Below are 13,545 nucleotides of genomic sequence, written 5' to 3'. Positions count from 1 at the left end.
ATATAGAGTGTAAAAACTTTGCCTAAAACAACCCTAACCGAAAGCGGCAGTAACTATTCTTAAAGAAAAATTGAAATGTATGATCTGATGAGTACTAGAACACTCCAGATGATATAACTATGATACGTAGTAGCCCACACGTAGTGATTTTGTCATTACAAGAACTCTCAACTGGACTTTTTGTAGCCAGCGTCATGGTTATGCGACTGATGAAAAGAATTCATTGGGTCATGCAAGTAAAAGCCACTGGATTCTGCTATTGGAAACAAGCTTTGTTCGCAACTTTCTTTCTCGGCTATTTGTATTTGTTACTTCCGTTGCACTCAGTAATCTGTGGTTGAAGGAATAACCCTTGAGCGAAGTTGTCGAACACAAGTTAAACAAAATGTAATTCCTGAGACTTGCATCGTAGACACTTATTGCAGTATGTTGAAAATGTTATTGATCTTACTGATAGCATTATGAAATAACAACAACCCCTACGTACTTTATAGTACTGCTAGTGTTTCACACATTATAGCGAGCCAACAATAGCAACAAAGTGCGCTTACACAAACGATGGCACAATACAACGATTTGCGGTGATAGTTGTAGGAGCAGTAGGCATGGCTGTCGCTCTAACGACGCGTAACAGCATCCACAATGAATTAATTGGAGGGAAAATACAAAAGAATGATGAAGACCATTTGTCAGAACCTTCATTTTATCAACATTACAATTCGCATGATTGATGGACTGATTCATTAAAATCCGCTGAAAATGATTTCATTTACCAAAAGTTTATCAATACTACAATAACACAAGAGCAGGATAAAATCAAATTCAAAAAAGGTTATGCTCACCCCGTCCAAATCGTCCAGCTGCAACCACCTACACATCATAGAAGTTCGCGTGGCAGCCTTCTTGATTCGGCCTTGAAGCTTGGATAACGCTATGCGATTATTACTATCGGTGGTAATGGATTTAAGAGATATTTTTCAACTAGACACATACAAGCATAGGAAGAGAGCCTCACATCCAGAAACAAGTTTTCCGCCAACAGAGTTTTGTTCCGCTTACCGTGTCTGATTTTGTCTAATTAGGTGTAGTCGCCGGTAGTAAAATAATACGAATGAATCGTACTTAAATCTGGCAAAAGTAAGCTCGAAAGAATAAAGCATAGAGTGACTTGCGCAATTGCATAGGTCTCGGCAGAAACGATTCGCGAAAGAATCGATGTTATCATGCGCTTCCGAAACTTCTTTTCGTCTTCATTGGCTGGCGCATCATCCGCTATCATATTTGGGCGTGATGTAGCCCGATTGATAATTGTGTCGACGCAGACGCTTATTTAGAGTCGCGGCCTTTTTACATAATATCGCTCTGTCGCTTCTATCGATTCATCTGTAGAAAAATTTGTTATCCAACAGCGCAGACGGCCCTGACAGGTTTTCTTTTATTTCACGTTTTGTATATCGGCAACACTCTCCGACACGATAATCCGGTGCAATCTTGCTGCATTTATACTGATCTGCACAATCAAACTCCACATATCAAACACTCTTACATTTCGGCAGAAAAGACGCCCTATAGGATTATATGCCAATTATACAAGATGACCGTCATCTGTGCCTCCTTTTACAAAGTTTAGCTTTACCAGTGAAGGCCAAGGGAATCCCAAAAAGTTAATTTACGCACCAGATATGTCGCTTTCGACAAAAGCTATCATCCACTACTCGTTAAAGGCAAGCGTTTTCATGGCATCAATATGTATCTTTTATTTGCGCTATTACATGGTGTTCCATTTGACAATTATGCTAACTTCGAAAACTGCTCACATGATTAATAATCGTGGAGACAAATTGCGGGTTTTGCTTCCAGCCATTCAGAATTTTTCAGCAGACGCCAGCGGCTCTCCGTATCTGCAGCAAAAATATTCAGTATCTCTCGCAAGCTGTGTCATGTTCGAAATAAATAATAAACAACGGATCAGCCGGACAATATTCAGTCACAACAGAATTTCCAATGCGAGGCTAGTATTGTGTAAGGCCACCAGCTAACGGCTGTGCGCCTAGATCTCCCCGCAAAAACTTGAAAAATTCAAATTGTCGACGCGACAGAAAACGCATCGGCCATGGTCTGCATTCAAAACCTATCCGCTTCGTTGACTTACGTTCGACCAAGCTGGTTAGGCAATCGGTGCTAAACAAAAGAGCTAGCATCAAACGAAATAAAAGCACCGAGTAGAGCTATTATAGCTTTAGACAAGAAATGCATGTTTTTTAAAAAACTATATATATATATATACATATATATATATATATATATATATATATATATATATATATATACAAGATTCACTTAAAATATTATTCGTTTAAGCCATAACACTATGTCACTAATATATGGCCCAGCATACGATTTAAAATCCTTCTTTCTTAGAAGCATTAATTATTCAGATGTGTGATAATAGCCGATTGGCAGCCTATCAGAGTTTGCTGTAACGGTGTTGTCAAAGACTTCTTAACATTATCGTATCGCCCCTGGGGCGCTTGTATCTGTTCAGACGTTTCATCGGCTGATGGAACCACGCCCGTTGATACTCGTCTGTATGCACCTCGGCATTTTTTGCTACCGCGCACCTCTCGAATAACAGCCCGATGATGGACGCGAATACAAACGTCGTCCCACTTAAACCTCAGACATCGATAATCTTTGCGCCAAACCACCATCAGTGGATCTACCTCGTAGCCAACATTCGAAATACCCACTAGATTTCTTAGAACGCCTGCGCGTGTACCATTCTCCACTGACTAACACAATGCCATGGCGGCTTGGGCTCGCGCAACCTGCAGCAGCAACGTGTTCCATTTGATTCGAAACAGAAGCTCCTGCTCTTGTGCTAAGTCTAGCATTAATGTACAAACAATTTTCAATTAAAAGTTTTTTCATCCGGAACAAATCCTTTGCTATGTTTTAACTACTTTTGGAGCTGAAATGCCTAGCTTGGACATGACTCCACAGCTACAACGGACACGAGGCCTTGATTTACTGCGAATTCTGTCTACAGAAATCGCGTGTAAGCTTTCTAAAAGCCATTGATTTCGGAGACGACTGCTCTAGGGTTGCTTGTTTCTTTTTCCGCAAAAGCTGCCATGACCTTATTTCTTCTATTATGAGTACCTTGAAATCGAAATGCATTCTCATGCGCTTTAATAGAAATTGCTTCCCAGGTTCCCATGCAGCCTATAACCAATTGGCAGAAGGCCATAGGCAATCCCTAATAGATGCTTATGAGAACAGTGGACTGCGCCGTTGTCTCTAAAGCCCTAATCCGCAGCGCTACTTTTTCCACGTACTCTGTCAAATGCTCATTGCTGCACAGATCTTAGCCTTGCAGGTTTATCGAACGCTTCACTTCCCTTTGTATTAACTAAACTCTGGGCAACTCAACTCTCTTGCTGTTGCCAACTTAAACAACGGCACATACGTACAGTACAAACACGGTATATTCCCATATAGCAATAGCGACAGAGACATCTAGGACTGAATATACTAATGATGTGCGCCGTTCGGGCAACCTCGATAACAGTAAAATAAATTATCATAATTTCCGTCGAGAAATCTTGGCCACACGACGAAATTCTGTAATGAAAACCTAATGCTTTGGAAAACTCTTTTTCGTATGAACACATGTGACAAAAAAGAGTAAGGAACCTTCAGTCATCATGCAAACACCTTTCATCGACCCGACCAGTCTTATAGTATATGTATTCCAGTATATGTAGTCCTTACAAGTACTAAATCCTTGCTGTTTGGTGAGAAATTTTATAAACAATCTAGGGTAATACATATGTACACAGTTTACAATGCCACAGTGGTTTTCAAAAATAACAAAATTATTGTTGTGTCAAGATTAAGACATTGCATTAGGAAATGCCTTCTTCTAGAAGTCGCGATCGCTGTGTACCCACTGTGTGCTGTTTTGCGAAGGATGACAACCGAATATTTATTTAATGCAATAAAACAAGCAAGACATTTTAACCTTAAAATGCCAGATTAAAGGCTAACAATATGTATTTAAATCTCCCAAGCGGAACAAACGAAGTAACAAACTTCATTCACGTGCACCTCGAATTCATCGTTCGTCTGTCATACTATGAAAAAAATTTGGTACCGAAAATAGAAAAAAATATCATCAAAATGGTCAGCCATGGGTAGGAGAATGTAAACGGTGTAATTGTATTCATTAATATAGATAATTATTATCAAGTGCTATACATGTTTGCCACAGATCCCGTAAGCCATACAAACGCTATGCGAGTTCCTATATATAGCGCACAGAAAATTTTCACAAATTTCAATTGAAAAAAACACTGCTTTTACGTTGTAATTACCAGAACGGAACGCCAGCAAGAGACAATTGGTAAATTTTGTTTAGGCCTCGCTATTTATCTTTATGTTCGTATACGACTATCTCATATACGAATTTTTGCGTGCAATAAGACCATCAGCTTTGACTCCTCATAAAGTATTGATTCGATTGCAATGTAGTATTCTGATGGCTTAGGTGACTCACATATACTCATGGGGATTATAATCGTATTTAAGGTACAGCTCTGGCAATGAATTTATTCGATTTAAAATTTTAATTGATTCCCGAATTCATCGATGAGGTTGATTCTAGAATCTATCTGTCGTCGACTTCTAGCTATCCTGTCAGTGATATATCACTGCAAGGGTTTGTCAGAGTAGAGGATTCAATATAAGCAGCGTAGAGACACTGAGCAGCAGAAGGGTTTACTGGACTGACGACGCTGAAGTTTACCAACAGGGCCTGAGAGTCAGCAACTATAAAAAAGCAGCTATCAATGTAGTTTTATAGTTCTGCAATATCGATCGCATTATGTTGATGCAATATAAGTGTGTAGAAATAAGGCAAGGTAAGTGCTAGAGCGTGTATAATTCTCGCCTAAAAAAAATCTAATCCTATCCTGACTCAGTACTTCCTTTTGCTCTTTATACATAACTCTATGAGTATTAATAAATTCACTAGAAGCGACGATAGGACATGAAACGCATATTCCAGATAACACCTCACAAAGATGATAGAGAAGTTTTGCCGTAAATTCACGAATCAATATTTGTATCATTATCACCTCACATTTTTTCTCTATATTTTGTAAGGCTAGAAATATTTTATCATCAAGGGTACCGATGTCAATATTGCTACGTTAGGTTTCTAATAGCATTATTGCATAAATGAATTACTCAAGCGAAAAATAAGGGCTTAGTTCCTCTCCATCGTTCTTCTTTAGGTTACTTTTCTGATGATTTAACGTTCGGCTCATTTGCCATTATCTATGTATTCGCATATAACCAACGAAAAGCTAGTTCATCTTTCATGACGGTGAGGCCATGACTACCGTGCACTTATGGATAATTAATGCTATATATATATATAGCCTGGCAAACATCAATAGGCCAATTCGCAAATGTAGTAGATATTATTTTCGTAAAATTAAAAGAAAATGATATTTTTTTTTACAGTTATGTGTTTTCCTATTACAGTCTCTACAGGTCTCCCATCACTTTATTTAGTAAAACCCACAGATCGTTGAGGTTCTCCCTTACTTCATCATAATGCCCAGTTAGCCCCACATATTGTTAGGTATTCGTTAACACTGCTTCAATTGTTCAGTGACCCTGATTTAGATATTCCACTGTTGCCCTCCTTTAACATCGTAGCAGATGCACCATTCTGCTTACGTCAGTCATCCTCGATTTTTATTTTCATTGCAATTAGGAAAACATTGCGCTGGCTAGCCCAGTTTGCTTTTGTGGTTGTTGCGCTATGTCGAAATTAATCCTTCAAAACCCTCGATATACTAAACAAAAATAGAGCATAGATATCGTTATGCAGGAGAATTACGGTGATCATTGGTCAAAGCCGTAGTCGATTCTACGGTGGCAAACGACGATTACTTTAGAAAATTCAGTCTTGTACTTATTGTGTAGAGTTTATACTCTAAACTTTTGCATTATGATGCTTTACACATTCCCCATCATCGTCCAAAGAAATGGCTACGGCCGTAATTTTTCCCAGATCTATATTTGAACCAAAGGAACTTTCGTAACCTTTCCTCTATTTCCTAATAAAGAAAATCGTCTAGTCAAATCTATCCACCACAGCAATATATAAATGCTGAATATAGCTATATCGATTAGATATATAATACATTGTACTAAAAATTCATTACGTTTCGGAATACTATTATGTCAGCCTATAATATGTCAAGTAATGATATTTTTTAATGACGACCTCAGTAGATGAGTCAGTCTCGATCGCCTTGAACAGTACGCATATTTACCTGTCTCACAAAAATGAAAGCTTGACATATATACACTATCCAGTAGTAAACTAAAGGCACTACGTCGCTTATCCATGTTAGAGTTTCTCTTATCGTCAGGTGGAGGTAAAAGAAGTGCGCAATTTTGCAGGTTGTTTTCTTTCGTTTCTTCGTCTTCTGCACTACGGCCTACGAGTTCTTTTTCTTTTACTCTTTTTCTTTATAATCTGCTATACATAAATCTAATTCTGGTTTAGGGATTTCCACAGTCAGAGCTTGGAAACACAGAGCTCGAAGAAATATCGAAGCCCTCTTTCGATTCGGCTCGGTTAATGTCGTCAAATGGGCATCTTGTCGTCGACATATCTATATAAAAACCCCAACATCAAGATAAAAGTTCAGAATTTGCCACAAAGCATGGAATCAATGCACATGCTAGGAAAAGAAAAACGCATAACAGCTAATGGGCTGCTACATTTCACTGACTGGCTTAGACAGCAACGGAAAATGTCTCGTCAAGATTCTTATACCACCGGCTAGATAACCTAGGATTAAATGATGATTATATTTATTACAGTCACCTATAAAGTCATTCTAGTCCTCCTCTTAAACACCATAGTAAATAAACCTTGCTATAGGAGATGATAATCACCTCCTGTTCTTCATTATTATTACTCAACACTATGATTCTACGCTCCAAAACTAAGACATAGGCGATATGTGTATCACTGCATCGACCTACGTTAATAATAGGACTTTCGAACGCTATTGCACCTCAAATGAAAATGGTTACAATCAAAATGCTACTTCATTTAAGGAAGCAGTATTAGGTGAAAAGCTTTTTCCTCACTTGTACCCTGCTTCTGATATACCGTTCAAAGGCGTTCTTCCTGCTCTTCAGCGTACCGTAACCATATTGTGTTATGCGATCAGAATCAACAGAGATTCCAATACTGTTCCACGTCGAACAAAATGCATTTTTAGATATGTTCTGTACTAAGCATTTTGTTAAACGTTACCGAAACAGCTGAAAACATTTGCCATATGCGCGGTAACAGTACTGTCGCAAAAAGGACTCCTAAAGAATAGTCTATTAGATTTTAAAACGGTATCCAGGACAAAAAGGATGCCCCCGTTCTACGTAGTCGTCTAAGTTCAATGATGGTTATTTAAAGGCACTTCTAAAGGAAAATAGCCGACAAACAATTCGGTAATCTGCTAGAACGATGGGCTACAGTCACAAGACCGTCATGAATCACCCTAAGTCTTTAGGGTTAGCACAAGAAGCTTGAGTACCTTATTAACCCTCTGAATTCAACAAGGAATCGCAGCTTAATGCTGCATCTCAACATCTGACCCCGTATTGAGTGTTACGCGGTTACAATGACCGATCTTTACGCAGAACTATCACCGGTAATGAGAAGCGGTATATATGAACCAGATACCGGAATAGTTGCCTCTAAGAAAAAACCAGCGGCCAGAATCCAGCTTCATCGTCATCACAGAAAGACTCTGCTTTGCGTTTGGTGGAAGTGTAAGGCCCAGATTCACTGAGAAGTGCTTCCTACGTGTCAGACAGCTGATCGACACGTTGCATCGAGTAAACTAGGCAATGCAAGAAAAAAGCCCTGCAGACAAGACCAGGTCATTCTGTAGCACGACAACGTGAGGTCACACACGGCAAACATCGTCAAAGCTGCCCTGCTGGACAAATTATCCAGCCTAATAGTTGAAATACTTCTATGAGACACATAATATTCCAAACGTAATAAAAGAATAACTAACTGTTTAGTATATTTTAATTTCTTATTATAATTTAAATTATTTGCCATGAAATCGAGTTTGCATAATATATTGGCCTCCAATTTCCTAAAAAAGTTATACAAAGGGTCTTTAAAGCGCTGATGTTTACTACCAGACACGTTATTCGTATGGGTATAATGCATATATATATATATATATATAGCAACGTTGTGAAGCATGCTTAGCACTTAAAAAAAGACTCGCTTGAGATACATTAAGAGCCCTGTATTACATGCATATTGAGCAGAGTCAATAATACTTTTATTTATTAATCCAGCATTACAATTACACTAATATTTATCGTCTCACGGAGTTTATTTTTATGTACTACAACTTTTCCATTGCTTTAATTATTTTTATCTTGGATATCTAAAGGCACTATCAAAGGATTTGTTCGTTGAGTCTTGTTAACAGTCGTTCTGCCGAGATTCTATTCGGTTATTTCATTAGTGGCCGTCTGATTGTGCGCAGGTTATATTCTTTTTTTTCTGACCTGTATTTTTCATTCTTATTACGACTATATATTTTCGTGTAACTTGCCCCTATGAATAATTGTTTTTTTTTCGAAATCATTAATTTTATTATTTCCAAATATTTATTATTTTATTATTCCTTATTCCCAACATACTTGCCAGACTTTTTTTACAACTATAAAGTATTAACAAAGTTTGTAACAACAATAGCTGAGGGTTATTATCACGAACCTTTGCTAACTGCTGCTTCTTCTCCTCTCCAGACGCATTATCATCAGCATGTGTTCAATGGGTAAATGTGTGATCGCTAATGGTATTATATTTACTATGTCGCCACTTTCACAATATTATTTGGGGCTCAATGTGTCATCTCTATCAATACAATACTTGAATTATTTATAAATGATGTAAATAAACTATAAACTGCGCCCAAGGATGGAGCGTCATCTTCCTATTCATTTACTGGTATTCTTTCATTCATAGTAGCTTATTAATTATCACATAATAGGTTTTCCGCTTTAATATTTTATTGAGGCTTCACAAAAGGAAGACGAGTAAATAGTTTGGTACGGATGAATGTTCTAAAAAAACATAATATCCTTGTTTTCCTTTAGATTAATTAAATTTATTAATATAGTTTAATAATAATAATATCAATAATAATAAAAATAATAATAATAAATCATGAAGGCTTTGAAATTTTGGGCAGTATTTTATCTTAACAAATCTCATATATTTTTCTTTTTTTTTTTTCTTTACTTAGTGGCAGTTCCTTATTCCGGTCTCCCTGATAAGGTATTAGTTTTTTCTTTAATTTACTATAAGCATCATAAAATTCACAACTCCTATAGCATATAAGATCAATAGCAGTTGTTGTATATTTTAAATCTAACTTCAAGACAAGTTTTGCACCTGCGCTTTACGAGTAACAACCATGGACTAATCATATAACTTAAAAATATATATTATTTATTACGATTATATCATATATATATATATATATATATATATACATATTTATATTATTTAACTTGCCCATAGGTTAAAATTTAAACAGAAATTACGTTCTCGGCCGGAATGGCTCAAAATTCCTATAATATCTAAATCTTCGGAACAACCTTTTATTTTTTTTTGTAATGAGCTGAATGGATTGCAGGAAACGATTAACGATGTAAATAGAATGCTCATATTTTCTTATATATTAATTACTTCCATGGTTTTTCAAGATAACGCTGAATATTAAGCTCAACCTCTACTTGTAGTGAACAAACTGAGTGTAAGACGTCTTAAGATCTGGGAAATTTAAATGCACATTGTAGAAAACTATTTCGTTTCGATGTTAGTCGTTCTTTCAACATACATGTATGTGGTATACATTTCATTTAGATAATCACTACAGATTTCTAATGAATATACCACATGGCACGATCAAGCACTATCTATTTAATGATGTTTAAGCTGAGCATTTGTGATTCATACAGGGGTTTCACTCAAGACACTGGACGAAACTATTTCGAATTTCAGTATGCAGGTAAGATGCCATGACTGTCTTGCTGTACTTCGTTTAAATCCGTTCATAGAAATTACATGCATAAACGCTAGAGGGGGAACAATTGATAATTAATGCCACAAAGATTCTTCCATCGCATCAAATCAGGAAATTGTTAAAAATGAGCCAAAAAGAAAAATCCCACAATCATTCGAGATGAAACTTAACTTAATGAGTGAAGACTTCTAATGCTCTTCTTTTTTAGGTTACCGGCTCGAGACTTCACTATAACCCAATATTTACGCCATCAATAGAGGTCACCGTCATTTTCTCCCAGTTTCTGTTACTTGTAATTACCCGCTACCATTGATGTAGGCGCATTTAATTAACCCGATTGAATTATATTGCTTGTATAGAACTATCTGTATCACTAGAGTGTTGCATGCGTACGTTTTGCTAGGAAATACACCGGCGTTAGTTGCGGTTTAATTTGTCATTACACCAGCTTTTTATTGGACCAGGAAACACTGGCTGAAAGCAATAGTGGGTCTATCGTAACAACTGATGACGGCGACGATCGAGAGACAGACGATGTTATCCATATGCTTGGATCTGACGAGGAACACAGCTGTCATTACCACACCTGATCAATTTGCCCGGAAATGAACTGACGAACAAATTACCTAGGCGAATACCGCTAGCAACATCGATGCTAAACGGCACTACCGAAACGTTAATGGCTAAAATCATTGCGCCTGTATCTTGTAGTAATCATTGGAATAATGATTACAGACAGGAGGACAGCAGCACTACTTATTCGGTCAGTCTATGCAAAAATGCGATGAGTTCAATGGAAAGCGATCAGCTCGACTCGTTTAGAGACAAGCTAACGAAACGATCCTCAGGGTCCAAGAACTCCTGTTTCCTATCCTGATGCATATATCTAGCCAGTGCTTCAGCGTCAACTACAAAGACAACCATGCTGACAACGTGAAACTTTCCTCGGAGGCGATTTTGCTGCGGTGTGTAATAATAACTAATAAAGATCTTTTGCGATGATTCGTTCCGTTGCAGTTCGTTACGATCACAGCGCAACGATAGCTTCACAATGAGTGAAGATGGAAGAATATGCGACTATATCGTTTGTATATCCCTTTTTAGGGGGTTCGTGTTCCAGGTAAAGTACAAGCTATGTGCAATCACCAAGAGGAAAGGATAATCGACTTCAGTGTTATGACATCTATTCAAGATTCGAAAGAGTTGGAAGATCCCAGTATAGTTTAGTTGCTTGCTCAGTTTCAATGCACTGGCATTTGTAGCCCCTCCTCATTCTTATTCAGCTGTCGTCACTTCCGGGTATTACAGCTCCATTCACATTTCAAACGCTTGCCGCCAAAAAATAACGCTAACCAAAGACAAGTTGTTGACTTAGACAATACTGTGCTGACGAGCTAAGAAAAATTTCAAACTTTAAGGCTAACCGTACATTACCTTTTTCGGCAGTAGAAAATTTGGGTTTGAAGAACAATTTGTTTTAATATGGTGATTTGTCAAAGTTGGGCTCGTTATGTTCGCCGTTTCTGCTTGCGACCTGCCCGCCCAAACTGTCTGCTATGCGCCCGCGGTGGCTGCGATAACCAAATGTGCGGCTGCAGGACTGGTGGATGATGGCTCAATTCATATATAGATGACGCTGTGTAAGATTATGTCGCTGATTGCTAATTAACAAACATGCTTTTTTAGATCCCAGCAGGATCAACCAAGATCACTAGATCTTCATAAGCTATTGAAAACTAATTTATTTCCTAATTTCTCTTTTGATTACAATCGTCTAAACAATTAATTCTGCAGTCGATGTACATTGATACGAGAATTATTCGTTCCACCTTCAGAAACTCTCAATTTAAAACTAAATACATTGCATTGCCTTTTATGAGTTAATTATCAGGGGACGGTTTTTTACTCATAAAACTTCGACACCTTTCAATCGCATCGTTTATAGACTACGTTGACGATAACCTTTTATTACGTAATTATAAAATATGACGTGCAAGCACCTTGTCTGCTTAATGTCAGTTTGACTTTTGTATAATACATCTAACAAATACAGTGTCTTAAGTTTTACTGTATGAGATAGTATCTCTTTAGCCAGTGATGTTGGCCAGGCAAAGCTACTAGGATGGATCCGATGCACTTTTGTGTGGCTCTTGTTTTCAAGAAGCCACTAAAACCCTCTGTTTATATACATGTATATCTATTTCGTTAGCCGAATGTCTGCTGTGCGACTTGTGTTGTCATGCTACGAGATGAGCAATCGATCAAGCGGACGATAGCTGAGCAGGGTTCATTTGGCAGCGGACTCCTCGTCTGGTAAAACGGGTATTCACAGGCGCTGCCGAACGAAATATAAACGACCCAGGGAATGGACAAGAAGGTGTTTATCGCTGTCTTTCTTCCATTAGTTGAATTTCCCAACGTCAATAATTGTTGTAGTTGACCAAGAAGCTGGAAGCACCCTGGCATGTCTTAGCAACACCATAACATAGTCTTTTGTTATAACGTTTTTAGTCTTTACCATGTTACTTCTGTATTTACATTGTGTGTATGTGGATGTATGTATGTTTACCTCAATCCATTGGTCGCTGTGACGGTTTTATCCCTTTTCACAGCAGCAATGTCAACAGTGATGGTGGTTTAATTTGTAGTGGTTTCCCTGAGGCTTTTCGGGACCTCAGCGTTTATTAAGAATTTTGTTCGCAGATTGTTGGTATGAATGCTGAAATGTTAATGACCATATATATTTTTTAGAGATCCCGTATGATCAACGTTGAGAAATTAGCTTTCCTCTCAAATAACACCTCGTTACCATTTGAGAAGTGTACAAACATAACTTTGAAACAAAATAGCTCTGACAGCTACTTGGCCTGATGAAGAGCTGTGAAGCCTTTTTCTCATTTAGAACCAAAATAATAGCTGATACTGAGCGATAATACTGATACTAAGCTGATACTGATAATAGAGGTTACACCACACCCAAGTGGCCTTCTTACGTTATAAAAAACGCGTGACTAGTTTAATATACGAAAGTGTAACTGAAATCCTACAAATAACGAAAACGGGTGTCGTAAGCGTATTTGTGTGGCTTAAGGCGCTAAAATATATTTACTTGCTAAAACGAATACGATAGTTTTCAGCTACGTAACATAACATGTAATATGCTGTTGAATTAGAGGTATTTAAGGAGGTTCATTGGAAAAAATGACTTTTTTGAAATCACCTTTTCTTATTTAGTTTACAACATACCAAAAATGGTCAGTCGTGTCCTAGGAAATGGGATAGCAATATAAGCTATAACAACAGCATAATAAAAGTACGTTTATTAGTACGAAGATCAATGCTTAGATGTAGTTAAAAAAAATCTGACAGATTTAGCAAAACTGTCAGGCAAAAG

General features: G+C 37.5%; 1 protein-coding gene across 4 annotated transcripts in view; it reads right to left on the bottom strand.

The window, feature by feature from the left end:
- Positions 1-13,545, bottom strand: part of Btk (tyrosine-protein kinase Btk29A) — a 60,640-nt gene that overhangs the window by 21,191 nt on the left and 25,904 nt on the right. The gene's annotated exons all lie outside the window — the stretch shown is intronic.

Source organism: Varroa destructor, unplaced genomic scaffold (assembly GCF_002443255.2).
Source record: "Varroa destructor unplaced genomic scaffold, Vdes_3.0 BEIS01000007.1, whole genome shotgun sequence".
Classification (NCBI taxonomy): Eukaryota; Metazoa; Arthropoda; class Arachnida; order Mesostigmata; family Varroidae; genus Varroa; species Varroa destructor.
This window is presented reverse-complemented; position numbering and strand designations above follow the sequence as displayed.